Raw genomic sequence first — 20427 nt, forward strand, 5'->3', positions numbered from 1 at the left:
TTAAAAAACCAGCTGCACCATTTTACATTCCTACCAGCAGTCAATGAGGGTTCCAATCTCTCCACATCTTTCCCAGCCCTTGTATTGTCTGTCTTTTGGATGACAGCCATCTTCGTGGGTATAAAAAGTGGTTGTGATTTTTATTTTCCTAATGACTAATGACATTCAACAGCTATTCATGGGCTTATTGGCCATTGTGTATGTCTCTGGAGAAATGTCTATTCAAATCCTTTGCCCGTTTTTAAGTGGGTTACCACTCAACTTTTGCCACAAAGTCTTTTTCAGTTATTGATTTGCCAAATATTCTGATGCCCTTCCTGAAATGCCCCTTTCCCAGCCCCACTGACTTGCTTTGGCCAATAATATTGAACAGAAAGGGGTGCCTGGGTGGCTTAGTGGTTGAGCCTTTAGCTTAGGTTGTGATCCTGGGGTCCTGGGATTGAGTCCCTCTTCAAGCTTCCCGCAGGGAGCCTGCTTCTCCCTCTGTCTCTCTCTTTTTAAAAAAAAAAAATTTGAGCAGAAGGGTCAATTCCAAGCAAAAATTTTAAGAGCCAGCTTGTGAGTTTACCATGTCTCTCTTCCATTTGCCAGCAATTTATTTCAGAGAAAAGTTATTCCACCAACCTGGGTTCCAGAGTAAAGACATGAAACAGAACCAGATTATGTAATCACATGATTCCCCAATGGACACATAGCATTTGTTTTAGTAAGCCACTTAGATGTTTGGAACATTTGTTACGGCACCATAACCTAGCCTATCCTGAAGTACTACTTGTCACATGTGCTCTGTGACTGGCTCTACTATCTCTCCAGGCTCCTTGACATGACCCAGAAGGCCTGAATCAGGCTTGATAACCTCTTCAGCCTCATTTCCAGTCCATTTCCTCGACTACTCTATGCTCCAGACAAAATAAAATACACTGAGACCCTGAAATTCACTTCTCCTTCTCTCTTTCTCTCCCTACCCTGGGCCTTTGTTCATGTTGTTCCTTATTACTGGAATAGTATTAGGTATCTTTGCCTAAGCTTTTTCTATATGCAAACTAGAGAGAGAGAGAATCTCATTTAATCTGAAAACAGTCCTGAGAATTAGGTAATTTCTACTATATTACAAATCAACAAAGGCCCTAAATTAACTTTTCTGAGGCAGATAGCTAGAAGTGGGCAGACCTAGGATTTGAAGATTTATTAATTTATTTGAGAGAGTGAGAGCGTGCATGCATGACTAGGGGCCAAGGGTGAAGATCTCAAGCAGACTCCATTCTGAATGGGGAGCCTGATGTAGGGCTCAATGCAGGACCATCACCGGGCTCAACACGGGTCTCAATATCACAACCCTGAGATCGTGACCTGAGCCAGCATCAAGAGTTGGTCCCTTAAAAAACTGAGCCACCCAGTGCCCCAAGTAGAGCTAGGATTTGAACCCATGTCTGTTTGACTCTACAGCCCCTCTTTGAATCATTATGCTATGCTAATCTGCTAGACATAGTTAGCTTTTATTGAACCCTTACTATGTAGCAGGTATTATGCTAAAGGACTTCACATGGACTATAATATAATATTAATATATTATTAATATTTTATGTAAAGAAATTACATGAAATGGAAGTATAAAATAGTGGTGTCCCACAGCAGATCCCTCTCCTATCTTAGGAAACTGACCTTCCCTTGTTTAAAGATCCTGAATGTAGCAGTTGCCTTTGCAAAGAAAGAGATGTCTATTCTCTCTGAATTCTATCCACCACCCCTCATTGCCTCCAAACCCACTTCTATAATCAAATCCAGGAACCCAGGACAGAATTGTAAGATCTATTCTAGGGATAAAAAAAATAAAAAAAGCTTATACAATCAAAGAATTGCAATACCTTGTGTATTTATATCAACAGTAACCTAGAAAACTATACAGGAGTAAAATCTAAGGATGTTACATCAGCAAAGATAGAATATATTGATGAGCCAGGCTAAATTGAAATATAGGCGTCCTTACCTGAAATTCTGAATTCGATGTACTAAGTCGAGAACCTAGAAGCATCTTTAATAGTTTACTTGGTTGACTTCAATGAAGCTGAGATGCTAGAACTTCAGTCACATGATGTGGAGAAATGAATGTAAAAGGTCTTATTCAAAAGAGTCAAGCCACAGGGTAAAAAAAAAAAAATGTGAAAGCATCAAGGTGATAGGAATGTTGAAGTGGATATATTATCCTGCTCACCCTTTTCCTGACCAGGCTTCCTGGAAGGGACCAATGGACACTAAGGCACTGAGAAAACATTAGTGAGAGAAACATAGACTTCCTTGAAAACTCTGCAGTGCGGTCCTCTCTAGATCAAGGAAGATTGAAATGGGTTTTCTGACTCCCGTGGTAATGTTGGCAGAACGGCAGAGGCCACATGAGACACGGCCATCGGAGACAAGGGGTCACAATTACCATAATGGACAGCAGGGGTAAAGTGGCAATCAGAATGCTGTGACCCTCAGAAATCTGTGGGGGTACTTACCTGATGACAAGGTCTCTAGGAATGAAATAGATAGGCAGTCTACCAAAGTATTACTTGATATATACAACTGGGAAAACTATAGGTCTAGTGCACAGAAACCTGACTTGAGTTGTCACAAAAGGAAGTCCTGGCGTCTCGTTTAGTTCCCAGGTTTAGTTATGCCACATGCCCAGGACCCAGTGAGTGAAGGAGAAACTGGGTCCCCTTGAGGAAGGACACTGCAATATTGTCACAACTATATACTATAAATATTTCCCTGAGCCTTTCCCAAAGGAACCTGTAACTATTAACAAGGCGAGTGTGCACTGAGGAAGGGGACATAGCCAAACTTTTTGAAGGATTATTAGATACTGCTCTGAATTTATGCACATCCTCAGGGACCTGCTGTACTCTGCCACATGTTAGTAATGACAAAAGGACTGTAGAGTAAGTTGTCAACTTCACAAGCATTAGGCAGCTTAGATTAAGCTGAATAGATTTTGAGCTTTGGGTGATCAAATAATAAGTTAAATTTATATCCCAGTCCCTCACCCAGAAGGCTCAATGGCTTATGTAGACACATGCTGAGGCAATTTCTAGGTCCTAAATGCATATTTGGACTAGGCGTACTTGGCAACTGGCAGCTTTTCTGCACTGGCTCCCTGACTCATAATGAGAGGGCTACTGTGGTAGGTAGAGCCAAGTGGAAGCCCCTGGAACTGCCCTTCTCTAACAAAATAGTAAGCCAAAAGTAATACCACATCCCTGAACTGCAGGAATTAGTGCCACCATGAAAGATTTGATAGATGCAGGAATGATGATTCTCATCACACCTCTAACTCCTATGTTTGATAATTACAAACCTAAATGGTGATTTCACTTGCAGCTTCTGATACAGATATGGTCTTTGCTAGAAGAAATCAACGTTATCATGCCATCTAGTATACAGCTATTATTTGACAAATCATTTTCCCCTCGTGTCAATTAACACGGATAATGAGAAACAGCAAAGTTTCACTTGTCAGCAGTATACTTTTACAATCTTACTCCAGCGTCCTGTCAACTCTCAAACTGTTGTCACAGTATAGCCCACAGTGATCTTGACCACCTAGACATCCCACAGAACATCACTCTGATCTACTACATTGATAACACCATGCTGATTGGTGAACAGGAAGCAGCAACCATTCTTAGTAAGACACGTGAATGCCAGAGTCACAAAAATTCAGTGAAAGGATTGTTGCAATAATTCTCTGTAGCAGTGGTTTTCAACCAGAGGCAATCTTTTCCCCTCAGGGACATTTAACAGGAAATACCTAGAGAGATTTTTGGTTGTCACAAATAGGAGTAAAGGAGTTAGTGGCTACCTGCATCTAGTGGGCAGAAGTCAAAGATGCTGCTAAATATCTTGAAGTGCACAGGACAGCTCCCCATAACCAAGAAATATGAAGCTCAAATGTCAAGATTAGGTCAAGAATCCTGGCCTCAAAATGAAAGACAAGTTTCTGTACCTTGCACATCCTAATAGAGGAAGTCTTGGTGGGCCTCTTTGGATTTTGGAGGCAACATATACCACATTTGGGTATATTTCCCTGGCTCATTTACTGAGAAACCTGTGTTCCTAGGGAATGAAAATCTCTGCAGCAGGTCCAGCTGCTGTGCAAGCTACATTGCTACTCAACCCTAATAATTCAGAAGATCCAAAGTGTCTGTGGCAAGTAAGGATACTGTATGAGCCCTTCGGCAAACACCAAAAAAAGAGACCCAAAGCCCAAAATCCCAGGGTTTTGACACAATGCCATGTTCTCCTCTGCTGAAAGAACACTGGACTCTGGTAGAGACTGGGTCTTGATAACATCAAGATTGATGTGATCTCAGCTGTCATTCTTGAACTGCCATAAGATTGGACATACATAGCAACAAAGCATCATCAATTAAAAATGGTATAGAAAAGATTATTACACTCGAGCAGGTCAGGAGGAAGTGGCATGGATAGCTAGCTCAGCTCTCGAGCCTCATGAAGAGGCTGTCAGAGGGGGAAAAAAACGTGTACCTAGTTTTAAAATGGATCTGCACAGTATGTTAGCATCAGGTGGAAGTGGACTGCTGTACTGTCACCATTGTATTCAGGAGTCACTCTGAAGGAAAATGGTGAAAGTCAACTCTCTCGGTGGGGAGAACTTTGGGCAGCACATTTGGATGTCCATTTTGCCTGAAGAAGTCATGGCCCAAAGTACAAACAACTTCTGACTCATGAGTAGTAGCTCATTATTATGCCTGCTACCCAGAGACTTGGAAAGAATAATACTGGAATATTGCTAACAAGGAAATCTATGGAGGAGGTATATGGATGAACCTCCCAAAACTGGCCAATAGTAAAAGGATTTTTGCTTCTCATATGAACACTCATCAAAAGGCATTCACTGCAGAGAAGGCTTTCAATATAACCAGGTGGATGACCCATTTTATGGATGTTGATGAGCTCCTTTGTTAAGCCACCTCTGTCTTTGTTGAATGGCCCTGTGTACTTGCAGCCATGCAACAGGGATAAGGGTATCCATGGGCTCAAGAATGTGACTTCCCTCTCCAAGACAGAAAGCTCAGCTTGCCCACAGCAGAGGCCAATGTTGAGCCCCTGTTACGATTCTTTGGGGGCAGCAGGGACATGTTGATTATGTTGGACCTCTTCCATTATAGAAGAGCAGAGCTTTGTCCTCACTAAAATAGGTACTTTTTTCTCTTTCCCTATCCAAAATGGTTCTGCCAGCAACACCATTTGTGGACTTAATGGAATGTCCTTGATTCCATGATTCATTGTCATGATATCCTAACAAGCTGCTGCTGCTCACCAAAGATCTCATTTGACAGCAAGAGAAATGGGCTCACATTCTTAGATTTCACTAATCTTATCAAATACCCCATCATCTGAGAACAACTTACATGGTGGATTGTTGGAACGACCTACTGAAATCATAACTACAGCACTACCTGTAGGATAACACGGCTGTGAGACCAAGTGCTGTCCTACAGAATGGAATAATACATGCTTTGAGCCAGTGACCAACAGATGGTGCTATTTCTCCTATAGGCAAAATACCCAGGGTTCAGAAACCTAATGAATGACCCACTGACAAAATTTACTTTTCCTTCTCCACCAATCTTAGACTCTTCTAGTTTAAAAGTCTTAGTTCCTGTCTTAGTCTAGGTTCTTGTCCTAAGACAGGTCTTTGGGTGCAGATAGTTTGGGCAATGATCCCAGTAAGCACAAATGAAAAAGAGAGGAAAGTGAGCCAGAAAAGGGGAAAAAAGCCAATAAATGTGTGACAATGAGTAGATGAGCACTGAGTCTCACCAAGAACCCTCTGAAAAACAGTGTGGAACAAGCTTCAGAATTGTCCTTTACGGAGATGGGAAAGCAAAGGTATATACCCATCAGCTCCAATTCACAGAACATTCTTTCATGTTTCTGGGCTATACTCCCCTTTGGCAGAGTGTCAGAGAAAGCCCACCAGAAGAGACAAAAGAAGGGAAAGCTGTCAGATGGACTGGTTGGATATGGAGAGAGACATCTACCTCAGTCAGCTACGGTCCCAAGGGAGGTGCGCTTTCAAGAGTACACAATAACAACCCAAGTAAATGAGAAATAGAAACTATCACCTGATTCTTTTGGGGCCTTCATGCCACTGAATCATAGCCAATAGAGAGGCTGTAATACTGGATGGAGTGGTAAGTCCAATTAACAATGAGGGCAGAGAGGACCCTATCTGGTATCCAGGGGAAACACTGGGGCAACTCTGTTTTCCATCTCCAACAGGAAAGTTTAAAGGAAAAACCCAAAAAAGGCAAAAACCAATAAAGGCAAGACCAGTAGGACTCAGATTCTTCAGGAATGAAGTTTTGGTCATTACCCAGGTGAAAAACCACAAAGCACTGACTAAGGACGACAGAGCATGGAATGAGTAGTGAGAGAAGGATGTGATAAATATCAACTCTGCCCTTAGACCAGTTATAGGAATAACAGCTATGCATATTTTTGTTTTGTATATATTAATATTAACCAGTTTTTTCCTTTTCCCCCCCCTCTTCTTAGACTATTTTGCACAAAGAAGGTCAATGGTATTTAACTTTGTCCATTAGTTCATATGTAACCAGACCATAAGAAATGGTTTATTGGGAAGACTGAATTCCCTAGAAATCTTGGACTTTAAAATGGCAATGATGGCTTATCTCACCCATATCCAGGAGATGACGAGGGCATCTTCATGTGTGTGAAGCAAAGCTGCATCCTGTTAGGAAGAAGCATGATACTGTGATAAAGGGGGTAAATATTTTGAATAGCAAGCGGTGTGGACTGTGACACTTATTTGCCTATTTGCTCTTGGTCCATTCCCTGATCTTCCCCTGCTCTGCTCTGACTCTAGGGGAACTACATTTTCTGGCATCCCTTAGCAAGCAGCTTCCAGGTAGCTTTGGCCCATAGAAGGGAATAGTGGAGGGTAAAAGGAGGGAACAATCAGGGTATTGTGCTCTCTCACTCCTTCTTAGGCAACATGTCCATTAATGGCTGTGTGTCCTCCATGTCTCCAGCTCTCTCCAAACAATTTAGAAGGTGGGAGAGGCCAGCTATCCCTGGAGTTTCTGAAGGGAGTGAGGCCCTGCCAACACCTTCTTTTCAGCCCAAACTGAATTGAGACTTCTGACTTCCAAAACTGTAAGGAAGTTAAAAAATGTTGTTTTAAGCCCCTAAGATTATCATAATTTATCACAGTAGCTGTAGGAAACTAATAAACCAACATTCCTTTGTGTACTTTTATGTATCTGCACTTGACGGTGTTCTCTAATTTAATCCTCCTAACAATCCTAGGAGATAGGTATTGTAAATATGAGGAAATCAAGATATAGGGAAACTAAGGAACTTGCTCCAGGTGTCACAGTAAGAGACGAATGTAGCCAGGGCCACTTGACTATAAAGTCCATGCTCTTTCCACAATGTCACACAGATCTCATCTCTCTGGGCTTTGATTTCTCCATTCTCCTTCCACTGCACTAATCCTGAAAGTTCCAGGGGTGCCTGGAAAATGAGTTAGTATGTTACTACCTCTCTCCAGAGAGAGGAAGGTCTAAGTTGGTCACGTGGCTGCCATTTTCTTGTGCAGAAAACTGCTCAGAGGATCGGTGACTCTGGAGCAGTCAACCAAGGGGTACCTCATTCTGTTCCCTGGGAATACTAAATGTAATTTTCTAAATTTTATCTCATGGAGAAGAGGTGCTACTACCTCCATCCAAGAAAAGCATCTTGGCATCAGAAAGGAGTTGAGGTTTGTACACTGGTGTCTAGCTACAGCAACTTAATGAATGGGGAAGCCATTGTGGTGCATCCCGGGGATCGACTCAGCCTCCATGAGGAATCTTCCTGCATTGCAAAGCCTGGGTAGCTGAGAACTACCTTTTCCAGACTCCTTCGCAACTAGGTTTCTGAATGTGAACTAGTTTCTGATGATGGGATAAACTCATGAAATATAATGCGTAGAAGTGAGATAAAGTTTAAAGCCACTCCTTTAGCCTCTATACCATCAAGAAAACTTCTGAAAATGTGAATTTTTTCTCCACCTGGATCCCCGCAGCCATTTTCCAGAGTTCTAAGTACCAAGAAGCAGTGAAGTCATCCATGGTGGCAGTGGCAGCAGCTTCTTGATTACAGTTTCCAGATCCCTGGACCAAAGCTATGGAGGTATGTCTTAAATAATTCAAATGATAACCTTGAAACGTCGCTGATAGTCCAGTTCTGTATTTTTCTGGGAATAATTTCTAGTGGTCCAGCCTAGATCTTGCTCTCTTAGACCTTACATGCATCAATTTCTGACACTAAGTTTCTTCCTGTAAAAATTACCTAGAATGATTCTACTTTGTGCATTGAAACTTGAAAGATAAAACTTTTTTTTAAAATTTTTTTAAAGATTTTATTTATTCATTCATGATAGACATAGAGAGAGAGGCAGAGACACAGGCTGAGGGAGAAGCAGGCTCCATGCCGGGAGCCCGACGTGGGACTCGATCCCGGGACTCCAGGATGGCGCCCTGGGCCAAAGGCAGGCACTAAACCGCTGAGCCACCCAGGGATCCCGAAAGATTAAACTTTCAACTGAAGTAGCAAATATGACAAATCAACTCAGACCAAATTTAGAGTTGCCACTTAAGTGTAGAAATCCAAAAAACAAGTAAAAAATAATAATATAAAAAGTGTAGAAATCTAGTTGTTCAACAAATATTTATGAGCATCTACTATAGGTTAGAAACTCTGCTAGTCAGTGAAGAAACACCAGTGAAAAAGAGACATAGCTACACTTTTACATGGCTTAATTCAGGTTGGAGAGGCAGACACATAACCAGGAATAGAATGTTATAAATACTCTGGTAGGTAGAGTACCCTGTATCACAAGGATACATAAGAGGAAGTGATATCTCAGACTTTGAGTTAATCAGAGTTCACAGAACCTAACATGGATTCTTTTAAAAAGAAAATAAATGTTTGAATTTGAATATACATATAATATACATATGGAATATTATATCAGTGTTACATTTTCTGGTTTAAATAATTGTATGGGCATGCCTGGGTGGCTCACCAGTTGAGTGTCTGCTTTCAGCTCAGGACATGATCCCAGGGTCTGGGATCGAGTCCCACATCAGGCTCCCTGCAGGGAGCCTGCTTCTTCCTCTGCCCGTGTCTCTGCCTCTCTCTCTCTCTCTCTCTCTCTCTCTCTCTGTGTCTCCCATGAATAAATATTTTAAAAAATAAATAAAATAAAAAATAATTGTATGGTGTTTTTATATAATCGAACATCCATGTCTTAGAAAATACACACTGAAGTATTTAGGGATACAGAGGAATGTTTACAACTTACTCTCAGATGAATCAGAAAAAAATATGTGCGTGTGTGTGTGTGTATTTGTGGATGTGTGTGTTGAAAAATAGTTAAGGAACTGGGCACCTGAGTGGCTTAGTTAAGTGTCTGACTCTTGATCTCAGCTCAGGTCTTAATCTCAGGGTTGTAAATTCAAGCCCTGCATTTGAGCCCTAAAAAAAAAAAAAAAAAAAAAAAAAAAAAAAAGTTAATGAACTCCCATATTACCTTCATTTAAATTTACCGATTGTTTACACTTTGCTCCATTTGCTTTACCCTTCTTCCCCAAGCTTGCTCTCTTTTTCCTTCCTCCCTCCTCCTAAGGTCATATGGTTCCTTAACAATTCTTGGCAATTTTGCTCTTAAGTATGAAATTTTATAAAAATCAAACTTTGTAAACCAAAAACCATGATAGAGAAGCTCTTTCCAGAACTGCCGGGAGGGTAAGAGAACATGTTTCAGGCTCAGTGCTACCCAGCCAGGAACATATCCAAAATTCACACCCTGGAATTTGTCATTGAAGGTACCACTGCTGCCCAAGGACCTGGATCATTCTGTAATGTTGCTGTTGTCTAGTAGTTCCCTGCAGTCCTTCTGTGGCTCACTCTTGATATAGAGTATTGGGCAATTGTATCTGGTTAGTGGTAGGTCCTAGATCCTGTACTTACACTCCAACTGTAAGGAAGGTAAGAAAGTGAGTATTTGCCAGTTTTAGCTTCTAGAGTGAGAGGCAGACTTTAAGGTGGGGAATTCTCCAATCATCAAGAAGAAAACAGATGCTAGTTGAAAAGGATGATGATATTCACTAGAGTTCACTTCTTTGCTGTCCAATAGTAACATGAAGTCTTCTTCCCATATTTAATACTGACAGAAGAAAAAATTAAAATGTGCTCACTCCCTTCTTAAAAGGATGATAACCTCCCATTGGTAGCTGAATCCAGCTTGAATCTCTGTGTGGTACTCAGTCCTCTTGTGGTCCTATCATGATCCTGTCTCAGAATTCTGTAACCCATGAGTGAAACTGCAAAGCTAACCACCCACCAGCATGCCCTGGAAGAAAGGGATGGAAAAGAAAAGAAAACTAGTTTAAAATATATGCATAGCAGAACAAGTGAGAAAATTAGGCAGATTCTATAACCTTTATTTCTGCAAATAGTTACAAAGCTTTAATTGATATTTCTAGCCTCCATCCTCTAGCACCCATTTCATGTCCTCTTGTCCAGAGCAACAACTCCAGCTAGTCCAGCATCATTACCTGTTTGAATAACTCAAACCTTCATTCCCAAGCGATCTGAATCCTTGATAGTTTTGCCCACCTAAGATTGTTGGAGTCTTCCATTAACTTTTCCACTGGACATGGCAGTACTAAGAGTGACCCCAAGATCCGTAAGTCCTAGCCATAGTCCTTTAAGCCTCTACTGTTTATCAGTGACACTCTCTCCTCTTGATTGTGAGGATCAATCAGCCCAGCCAGCACCTTTTTTGGCTTGTCTTCCTAGTGACATGGAGAACTTAAGGCATCCAGGTGGCAGTCTTAACTTCTAATTCAGGAGAACCAGTGTGTCTCCTGGCAGAAGCATTTCTCTCATGCATACCAAGATCTCTAAACTAGCCCATTGAGGATCATGGGGATGGAAACAAAACATTTTCTAGTTTGCATTATGTGTGAAAAGTACACTTCCCACTTCCATCTTGGAATGTATACTTTTGCAATGGGGAAAAAATAAGACTGTATCTTGGTTGCTGACTTAGAGCAAGCAACCTTAACCTTGGAGAATCTGCTAGCATTATTACTGAGTTTTCAATAGAAATCATACCTCTCTATAAGACCACTTGTTTCTGAGTGATGGAATAAATAAATATAACCAGTGAATCTCATAGATACCAGTTCATTGCTTTAACTCTTTCATCAAAGAGAGTTTTCTTTGTCAGAAGCGATATTACATGGGATAACATGATGGTGTATAAGATATTTAAGGACTATGGATGGTGGTATGGTCTGAGGCATGGTAAGCAGGCATATTGAATGGTACCATCAGACAGCAATTACCCATATATATCCCATTTCAATTCTAGGCATCCTACTTCCCAAACAATGCCTTAATTTTCACATAAGAAAAACTGTGTGTTAATAGGTGCCTAAATTCAGCAATTAAAATATTAATCTGGTTTTCAGCCATCTACAGGTATAGGAAGCCAGCAGATGGTTTTCAGTCCACACCTCCAGTCATCGTCACTGCTCAACACAATTCAATGAAGGATCACATAGGCTAGTGTGTTGGGTTTTGTTTTTGTTTTTTTTTTTTTTGTTTTTTTTTTTTTTGATCAATAGCTACTACCATAAAGATGAGATCTGGTTGAAGAAAAATGTGTACAAAACAAATGACGGATTTAGTACTAAGTACTGGAAAGCAAAATTTTAAAAGAAAAAGTAAATGACTGGAAATAATTTCTCAGTTGAATTTTTCTCTAACCAAAAGAGGATTCAAAATGCTGTATTTCAGTTCCTGAATACAGATCTTAACAATAGATCACCTGCACCAACTAGCTACTAATCCAATGCTTCTCATGCACTTCATTGAAGAGCACTTCATTGTTTTCATCAGGTGATCATCTAGCTTGTGTTTGAAAATCTAAGATGACAGGAAATTCAACCTAACCTGAGACCACTCTAGCAGCTACAAAGCTCTCCCTGTGGTAAATTGAATTTCTTGTTACTGTAATTTACTACCTTGAAACTAATTTCACATCTTTAAGTCTTTCATATTTCATCGTTAATGAGGTTTCTACACACACACACACACACACACACACACACAATTTTCCATATAGAAAGTGAGTCAAAGTTTATTAAAATGCTTTAAGAGGACATAGTTATGGAGCAGCCCCGGTAGCTCAGCGGTTTGGTGCCGCCTTCAGTTCAGGGCATGATCCTGGAGACCCAGGAGCAAGTCCCACGTCAGGCTCCCTGCATGGAGCCTACTTCTCCCTCTGCCTGTGTCTCTGCCTCTCTCTCTCTCTCTCTCTCTCTCTCTCTCTGTATCTCTCATGAATAAATAAAATCTTAAAAAAAAAAAGACATAATTATGTATGCCAAGATATGCCATGATTCAATTTTAATGTTTGTTTTTTTTTTTTTATGACAGTTGAAGTCTAGGAATTGCCTCCTACAATAACTTAGGGTCATATGGTCTTCCCAGCTATTAAAAATCCATTGGATGAATGACTGCTTTCTTACTTGGGAGAAAGAATTGGGTGCCTGTAGTTTATTTGGCAGAGATTTTAAGTAAGATTTCCTAGAAACAACCTAAAATGGTTACTTGTTTGCATGTGACTTATTGGAGTGCAATCAGAAGAGACAGGGAGTGGAGGGAGGAAAGGATAGGCAAGGAACTACGCAAGAATGGGGTTCCAGGTGAAATCTAGTTTCAGCTTCATCCTACAAGAAACTAGGGAGTATAAAGTACACTGCAGACCTGTCTTGCCTTGAAGCAAGGGAGTAGAACTTCTGTACATTTGCCCCAATCAATTATTGGTCACAGTTCATGAAATGGGAGGTTGGTAGAACTTCCAGGAATCTCTAGCCCCAGAGGCTTCAAACATACAAGAGAAATCCTCCAGAGAAAGTTGCAGGCATGGCCCATTATTCCCAGCTGTGGCAACTAGGGTGGTGGACATAACAACCAAAGTGGGAAAAGGGATCTCAGACTCAGCAATGTCTGCCACAGTCTACCTCTTGCAGTGTTCAGATCCATGTGCTTTATACATTGGGTTCATTCTATCCTATCACGGCTTCTCCAGGATTCTGGTCAATTACAACTTCTGGCAAAAATATAAGGAAGGAGGGTGTGGGAGAGGAGCTATAGCCTCTGCTGCTGTAGCTGGACCCAAGGCCGTCGGTGATATTCAGCATCTCTCTACTCCACCTTCCAATCTAGAGTCTCCTCATCCAAGTTGTCCTTCTGCTGGTCTAGGTGCCTTATCTGGTAGGATGATTCAATCCTCATCTGTGAGGAGCCTGAGCTCCTGACTACCATGCCCTTATCAGATATAGTTCCATTTATAGTTAAAATTACATGAGAGGGGAGCCTGGGTGACTCAGTGGTTGAGCGTCTGCCTTTGGCTCAGGTCATGATCCCGGGGTCCTGGGGTCAAGTCCCACACTGGGATCCCTGCAGGGAGCCTGCTTCTCCCTCTGCCTATGTCTCTGCCTTTCTCTCTGTGTCTCTCATGAATAAAATAAAATCTTAAAAAAAAAAAAAAAACTGCCATGAGAGTCTCAAGAGACTCCTTAGTGGATCACTCAAGTACCAAACATTTCTTTTCTTTAAAAAAAAAAAAAAAAAAAAATAGGGTAGCCCCAGTGGCACAGCGGTTTAGCGCCACCTGCAGCCCGGGGAGTGATCCTGGAGCCCCAGGATCGAGTCCCACATCGGGCTCCATTGGAGCCCGCTTCTCCCTCTGCCTGTGTCTCTGCCTCTCTCTCTCTCTGTCTCTATGAATAAATAAATAAATAAATAAATAAATAAATAAATAAATAAATAAATAATCTTAAAAAAAATAAAAACAAAAAAAAAGATTTACTTATTTTTATCTAAGAGAGAGAGAGTACATAAGTGTGGGGAGGGGAAGAGGGAGAGAATCTCAAACAGACTCCCTACTGAGATCAGAGCCTGATGCAGGGTTCAATCTCAAGACCCTGAGATCATGACCCAAGGCTAAATCAAGAGTCATACATTTAAACAACTGAGCCACCCAAGTGCCCTGCAAGTCCCAACACTTTTTGCCGGTCCCCACTGTGCAGCAGCATACCTGTCTCCTCATGATTATCCAAGTCAATTTCCTTCACAAGGTGGTAACCCTTCTAGTTTCTAGAAGGTACTGGTACAAAGAACCCAAAGTGGCAAAGTGGTAGTCATGGTATTAAGTTCAGTGGGACTTTTTGTTCCCTGGTAGAAGTATCCTCTTTCTGGAAGGCAGGTATACAGCCATAGGACCTAAAGTTACAGAGACAAAAAAACAAATTCTTCCAACAGCTTTCTGACATTGATGGTGAGTGGGGCTTCTCCTACTTCTATTCTCTGGTTCTCGGACCCATGTACTCTGTTGACTGGGGACATAGCACTATATAATGATTGCTGGTTTAAGGAATAACGAAACGTAGAGACCTATCCTCACAAAATATCATCCTAGCGAGATACTCATTCTTTACCAAGGCACAGTAGCATACCTAGAGATGCTTTTTAAATGATTAAAAGAGTTTATAGAGAAATAACCAGAAGAGATTATGAAACATCTCACAGTCACTGATAAAACAAGCCACGTATCAGTACAGATATAAAAGATCCATACTCTGCAATGAAAAAATGTTACCTATTTATACATAAAAAATTGATATACATGGGCAGCCCAGGTGGCTCAGAAGTTTAGCGCCACCTTCAGCCCAGGGTGTGATCCTGGAGACCCGGGATCGAGTCCCAGGTTGGGCTCCTTGCATGGAACCCGCTTCTCCCTCTGCCTGTGTCTGTGCCTCTCTCTCTCTTTCTGTGTTTCTCATGAATAAATAAATAAAATCTTAAAAAAAAGAAAATTGATACACAATTTTTAATATACATAGAAAATTGTAATCAACAACTTCAGAATACAGGGGGTTTTTTTTGTTTTTGTTTTTGTTTTTGCCCAGTGCACACATGCAGAATTCTTTAGAAGACACAGGAGGCAGGAGTCTAAGATCTGGCCTCTGTACTAGAATAAATAACAGATACAATCATGCCTGTCTTGCCCTTCTGTGTTCCAATTCCACTCTCCTATTGAGTGCTGGGGGAAGAGGGTTGTTTAGTCAGAGCATGAGATCCTTTTACTTTGGGAACTATGAGTAAAATATAGGAGCCATATTTTGGAGGAGACTCAAAGGTCTAATGTATTACACTCGATTCCAAAATAGGTTACACGTTCCTAGAGGTGAGATGGCTCTAGATGAAGCAGCATTTTGGGCGGTGGGGGAGGCGGGGGGAGGAAGACATGCTACAAGAAAACAAGAAGACAAGGAAAAGCATATCAGGCAAAAGTTTGATACACAGAAATGACACCGAGAAATTCCTGAGATGGAATGTGGATATCTGGTGAGGAATTTTAGCTTGTCCCCAGAACTTATAAGACATTCCAGGCTATGTTCCTCTGTTTTCTTAAGCTGTTTCATAGATAGTAGTAGCTTCCTTTGTATCTTATTTTTGTATAAGGCATATCTTGTCTGCAAAAATATATGTAACACATATGGAAAAAACTCTGGAAAATTAAACATCAATGCTAATAGCAGTTATTTATAAGTGGGATCTGTGATCTTTTTTCTTTTTGCTTATTTGTATATACTGACTGGCCTAAAATAAACAAGCATACATTATATTTGTAATTCCTTTGTTTCTGCACATCACAGTACAAACCTTTTTTTTTTTTTTTTTTTTTTTTTTTTTTTTTGACAGAACCCAACCTCAAAAGCCCACAGACCTTAGTTTGGTCTTGAATCCAAAAATCTGAAGCCTAAATCACTTGCAAGTCCCAGAACACCATCTTGCGATGGAGTTGCAATCATAGCAACTGTGTTTTCTGTTAGTTGGATCTGAGAACATGTAAGGCTTGAAAGCATGGTGTGACTATAAAGCAATCTTGAGTTTTCACCCTACAAACACCCAAAACTTATACATTCAGGAAGTATTGTCTTTCAAAGAAGCCACTCTGCTCACATCAGTTCTGGAGTTCCTCTGATAAAATTGTCTTCAGAGCTGAGTTAGTAATGCTGAAAGAAAATCAATTTCATTATAATTCACGAAAACTCCTTAGTCTACAGTCTTACTCCTCCTTTTGCTCCTTGTCTCACTTCCTTCTTTAGCTAAGTTTTATCCCTCCCTTCTTTGTACTCTTTATTTTTACTGCTATTGTGTTTGACTAAGACTTCAAGGACCTATTGCTGAAAACCTGGGGAAGAGTGTGGGAAAGGTTCTGAGGCTTATAAAGACTGGGATCTGGGGGGGAGGGGGGAGTGGAAGGGAGTAGACAGGTGGATTGTGAAGCCCAAAGGTAAGGTGACATTATAATTTATCACCCTATTCTGGAATACTTTTTTTTTTAATTTTATTTATTTATGATAGTCACAGAGAGAGAGAGAGAGGCAGAGGGAGAAGCGGGCTCCATGCACCGGGAGCCCGATGTGGGATTCGATCCCGGGTCTCCAGGATTGCACCCTGGGCCAAAGGCAGGCGCCAAACCGCTGCGCCACCCAAGGATCCCCTCTGGAATACTTTTGAGTGAAAGGTGACATGATTAACAATTACGCCAGGTCAACCAGGATATGCACTTAACCCTATGGATTTAGGGAGCAAGTCAGGAAAGGCAACTGACTCATATCTGTCCACTTGGTCCACTTTTAGGGCCAGCAATGGGTGTAACTGGCCTGAGGCCATAAATGTGAATTGCCGGATATAGAAAATGGCTTCTATTTGAGGATAGAGCTGTCATTACATTTGATCATTGGGACAGATTCATGTTTAATTTAAGGAACTCTCATTCGGTAAGAAAGTTACATTGAATTTCTTGGAATTACTCCTTATACGTTATTAAGATTTTATGACCACTTACACAATTGTGGATACTCCTTACAAATGAAAATATTTTCTAGGTATTATAACAGTCCCACTCACCGGCCTATTTTCTGTCACCGTTGAGGACTCCATTATAACCCCGGGATTTTCACATCTCCTTTCCTCAAAAGGCTAATAAAAGATTAAACAACCAACAAAATCCCTCTAATTGTGTGATCATCCAGTCAGCTGTTCCTTCATTCACTGCCCTATAGTCTGTTCCTTTGTCTTGCGTTTCCCAACTTTGGAAAAGCCAACAAACTTATTGAGTTTGTTGGCTTTTCCACGTCAGCTGTTTATTGGGCCAAATCTCACTCATTCCCATGGGAATTGGCCTATAACACAAGTGCCCACACCATATATGTTAAGCACTGCTTCATTCTTTAAGCCGCTGTTCATCCATAACACACATTTTACCCAACTCAAAAGAAATCGATACACTGTCTCTTTTAGATAGTTTCCAAGCTAACTCTCCTATCCTACATACTTCTAAAAGAATGTCAGTTCAGCAGAATAAATTCCACAAAAATTTATTGAGCTCCTCTTACTAGTCGGAGCACTAGTGAAATACAGGCGCAATCACACCATTTCCTGACCTCGAGGCTCCCACGTCCTTGTAGTAGGTGTCAACAGAGTCACAGTAGATTGTGCTAAATGCTGTAGCAGAGGAACATATGCACAATGGTGGAACAGTGATAAAACAGAGAGACCTAGGAGATCAAAAGTGTTGGTAGGCAGGGAGTTAGAAAAGGCCTCCTTTAGGAAATATTTGTGTTGAGTCTGGAAGGTTGAGTAGGAATTTTCTAGGGAGAAAGAAAAATAAAAAATTTTGAGCCCCTTCTATGGATCAGATACATAGATTATTTAATAGTCTCTATACACAAAACTTACCAGTTTTTTATTATTCAAGTTTTTAGTGTCAAGAAAAAAAAAAAGATGAAGCCATTTGTTCAAGGTTTCATAGTGAGTGGGCTATGGAGACTGATTCAAACTCTGTATGTTTGATTCCAAGATAGTGCGTGCTCTTTCCATTGTACCATACTGCCTTCCAGCAGGGCAAAAGGGCATATGATTAGTAATTTTTAATGCTGTATGATGCATTATAAAGTTTAAGGACAAGCAAAACTTACCTATGATGAGAAGGTCAGAAGAGTGACTACATTTAGCAGAGATGATATCTAGGGAACAGGAAGGGGATTTTTTGGGGTGCTGGGCAGGTTTCACAGGTGTCTATACATCTAAAAATTCATTGAGCTGTACACATAAGAGTTGTGCACTTTACTATCAATTATACCTCAAAATATAAATAAAAACCAATTTGTTATGTGCTATGCCTTTTATAAGTCAAGAAAGCTGATCTCTGGATCCTTATAATCCCCTTTTTTGAGGAACAGTCTGCTTATTTTAGATACTTATTTTTCCCTGAATAAAATGGATTAATCATAGGTAATGACAGTGCATCAATCTTGCCTCTCGAGTATAGTCTTTATTATAATCTGCTTCCTCACATTCCTCACTGCTGAGGTCATAAAACTGGATTTTAAGAGATGAAGAGTTGCTTTGACACTTCTACAGGGGGTGCCACATGATCCTTTTGAGATTCTGATGAAAGGGAAAACCATAGACCTCTTCTCCTGAAATGTACATACGCACACTTTGTACAAGATTTTGAGATTACCACAACACTAAGGACCCACCTAGCCCCCCTAGGATCTCAAATTCAGATCCTCGGAGCTAGCCCAAACCTTTTCCCACAGAGGAGGCCCAAGGAGGGAGAGCCGCCTGTGTAGGTGCAGAGAGGAGACAACCCAAGGCTTCCGAGGCTCATACACTTATGCTCTTCGCCCCACTGCCTCTACAGGTATCATAGATTTCCTTTGCCCTAAAACCTCCATGCGTGGAGACTCTGAGATCCCAGGAACTTCCGTAATACCTTGTATCCCACCTTTTGTAACTGGAATCACATCAGAAGCTAGTCAAAGTTTACCTTGTACTTCCTGGAGAACAATAGGTACAAAGCGTAGCTGGGGACATTCGTCTTTTTCTCACAGACTGCCTCAAAACCCGGAAGTGAGGTTAAAATTAAAATGTCCCAGTGAGGGCAGCCCCGGTGGCTTAGCGGTTTGGTGCCACCCTCAGCCTGGGGTGTGATTCTGGAGACCCAGGATCGAGTTCCACATCGGGCTCCCTGCGTGGAGCCTGCTTCTCCCTCTGTCTGTGTCTCTGCCTCTCTCTCTCTCTCTCTCTCTCTCTCTCTCTCTCTCTCTCTGTGTCTCTCATGAATAAATAAATAAAACCTTAAATAAATACACTCAGGGGGGCACTAGGCAGGATGAGCACTGGGTGTTATGCTATATGTTGGCAAATTAAATTCCATTTTTTTTTTAAATTCTCAAATAAATAAATGTCCCAGCGAAAAAATTTTTCTTTCTTTTTTTGTTTTTTTTTTTTTTTGTCTTTTGTTTGTTTTAGCGAAATCAAGTCTAAGGCACGGCCTACATTTAGGCTCTGAAATTCAAGGCTTTGCTCGGCATTTGCTCTTTCTAACAACTGAAGAGATCCCGTTTGAACTTCACTGCGCTCTGAAAAACCTTTCAATGGTCTCTGACCAAAAAAAAAACAATGAAAATTCCCACCCGGACCCGGGAAATCTGTCCGATTTGTGGCCGCCTCGGTCTGTCAGTCTGGAAGAGGATTCCTACTTGCAATCCAAACAGAGGCTCTGAGGCGGCCGGGAAGGCCCCGCTCCCGTGTGGAAGGCCTGACGGAAACGCGCTCAGGCTGCGGCCCGGGCCCGGCGACCCCTCAGTGGGAAGCGCCGTAGGCCGTTTTCCTTCACGACCGTCGGGCGACATCTCGTTACCGCCCATTTTACACAGGGAGCAAACGGGTTTTCCAAGGTCAAGTAACTTGGTCAAGGTCACAGAACTCAAGTCACGAAACTGAGCATCAGGAACAAGTGTACTTCGGGAGCTGGCTCGGTCCGTCCGAGCGGGCAAAGCGCGTACCTGGGAGACCGGGAAGGGCGTCCCGCACGCGCCTCCTCGGGGCGAACGCGGTTCTTGGGACCGCGGGTTTCCCACCCAAACCTGCAGCCCTTCTCAGTGACGAAGGCGGATGGACACCTGGGCGGGGCAGGGACATCCCGGCCACACTGCTGCAGACGGGAAGACAGGGCGGGAGGACCGCGCGCAGCAGTGCCACGGCCGCAGCCCGGGTCTCGGCTCCCGGCAGTCCCCGCCAGCCCCACCGCGGTCCGCCCCCGGCATCGGGCTGCCCAATCAGCGGCGCGGACTTGCTCCCCGCCCCCTCACCTCGGCCCGCCCCCGACGTCGGGCTGCCCAATCAGCAGCGTGGCTTTGCGCCGCGCCCCGCCCCGGCGTCGGGATGCCCAATCAGAGGCGTGGCCTT

At 42.0% G+C, this 20427-nt stretch overlaps 1 long non-coding RNA gene across 1 annotated transcript; it reads right to left on the reverse strand.

Annotated features, from left to right (window-relative positions):
• Positions 1–14921: 14921 nt before the first annotated feature.
• Positions 14922–20302, reverse strand: LOC121481157. The gene is made up of 3 exons (XR_005985202.1): positions 20025–20302; positions 18147–18194; positions 14922–17819 (listed from the first exon to the last, which is right to left on the reverse strand). It is a non-coding gene; the product is annotated as an uncharacterized LOC121481157 (long non-coding RNA).
• Between the last annotated feature and the right edge of the window lie 125 nt (positions 20303–20427).

Source organism: Vulpes lagopus, chromosome 2 (assembly GCF_018345385.1).
Source record: "Vulpes lagopus strain Blue_001 chromosome 2, ASM1834538v1, whole genome shotgun sequence".
In the NCBI taxonomy this organism is placed as follows: Eukaryota; Metazoa; Chordata; class Mammalia; order Carnivora; family Canidae; genus Vulpes; species Vulpes lagopus.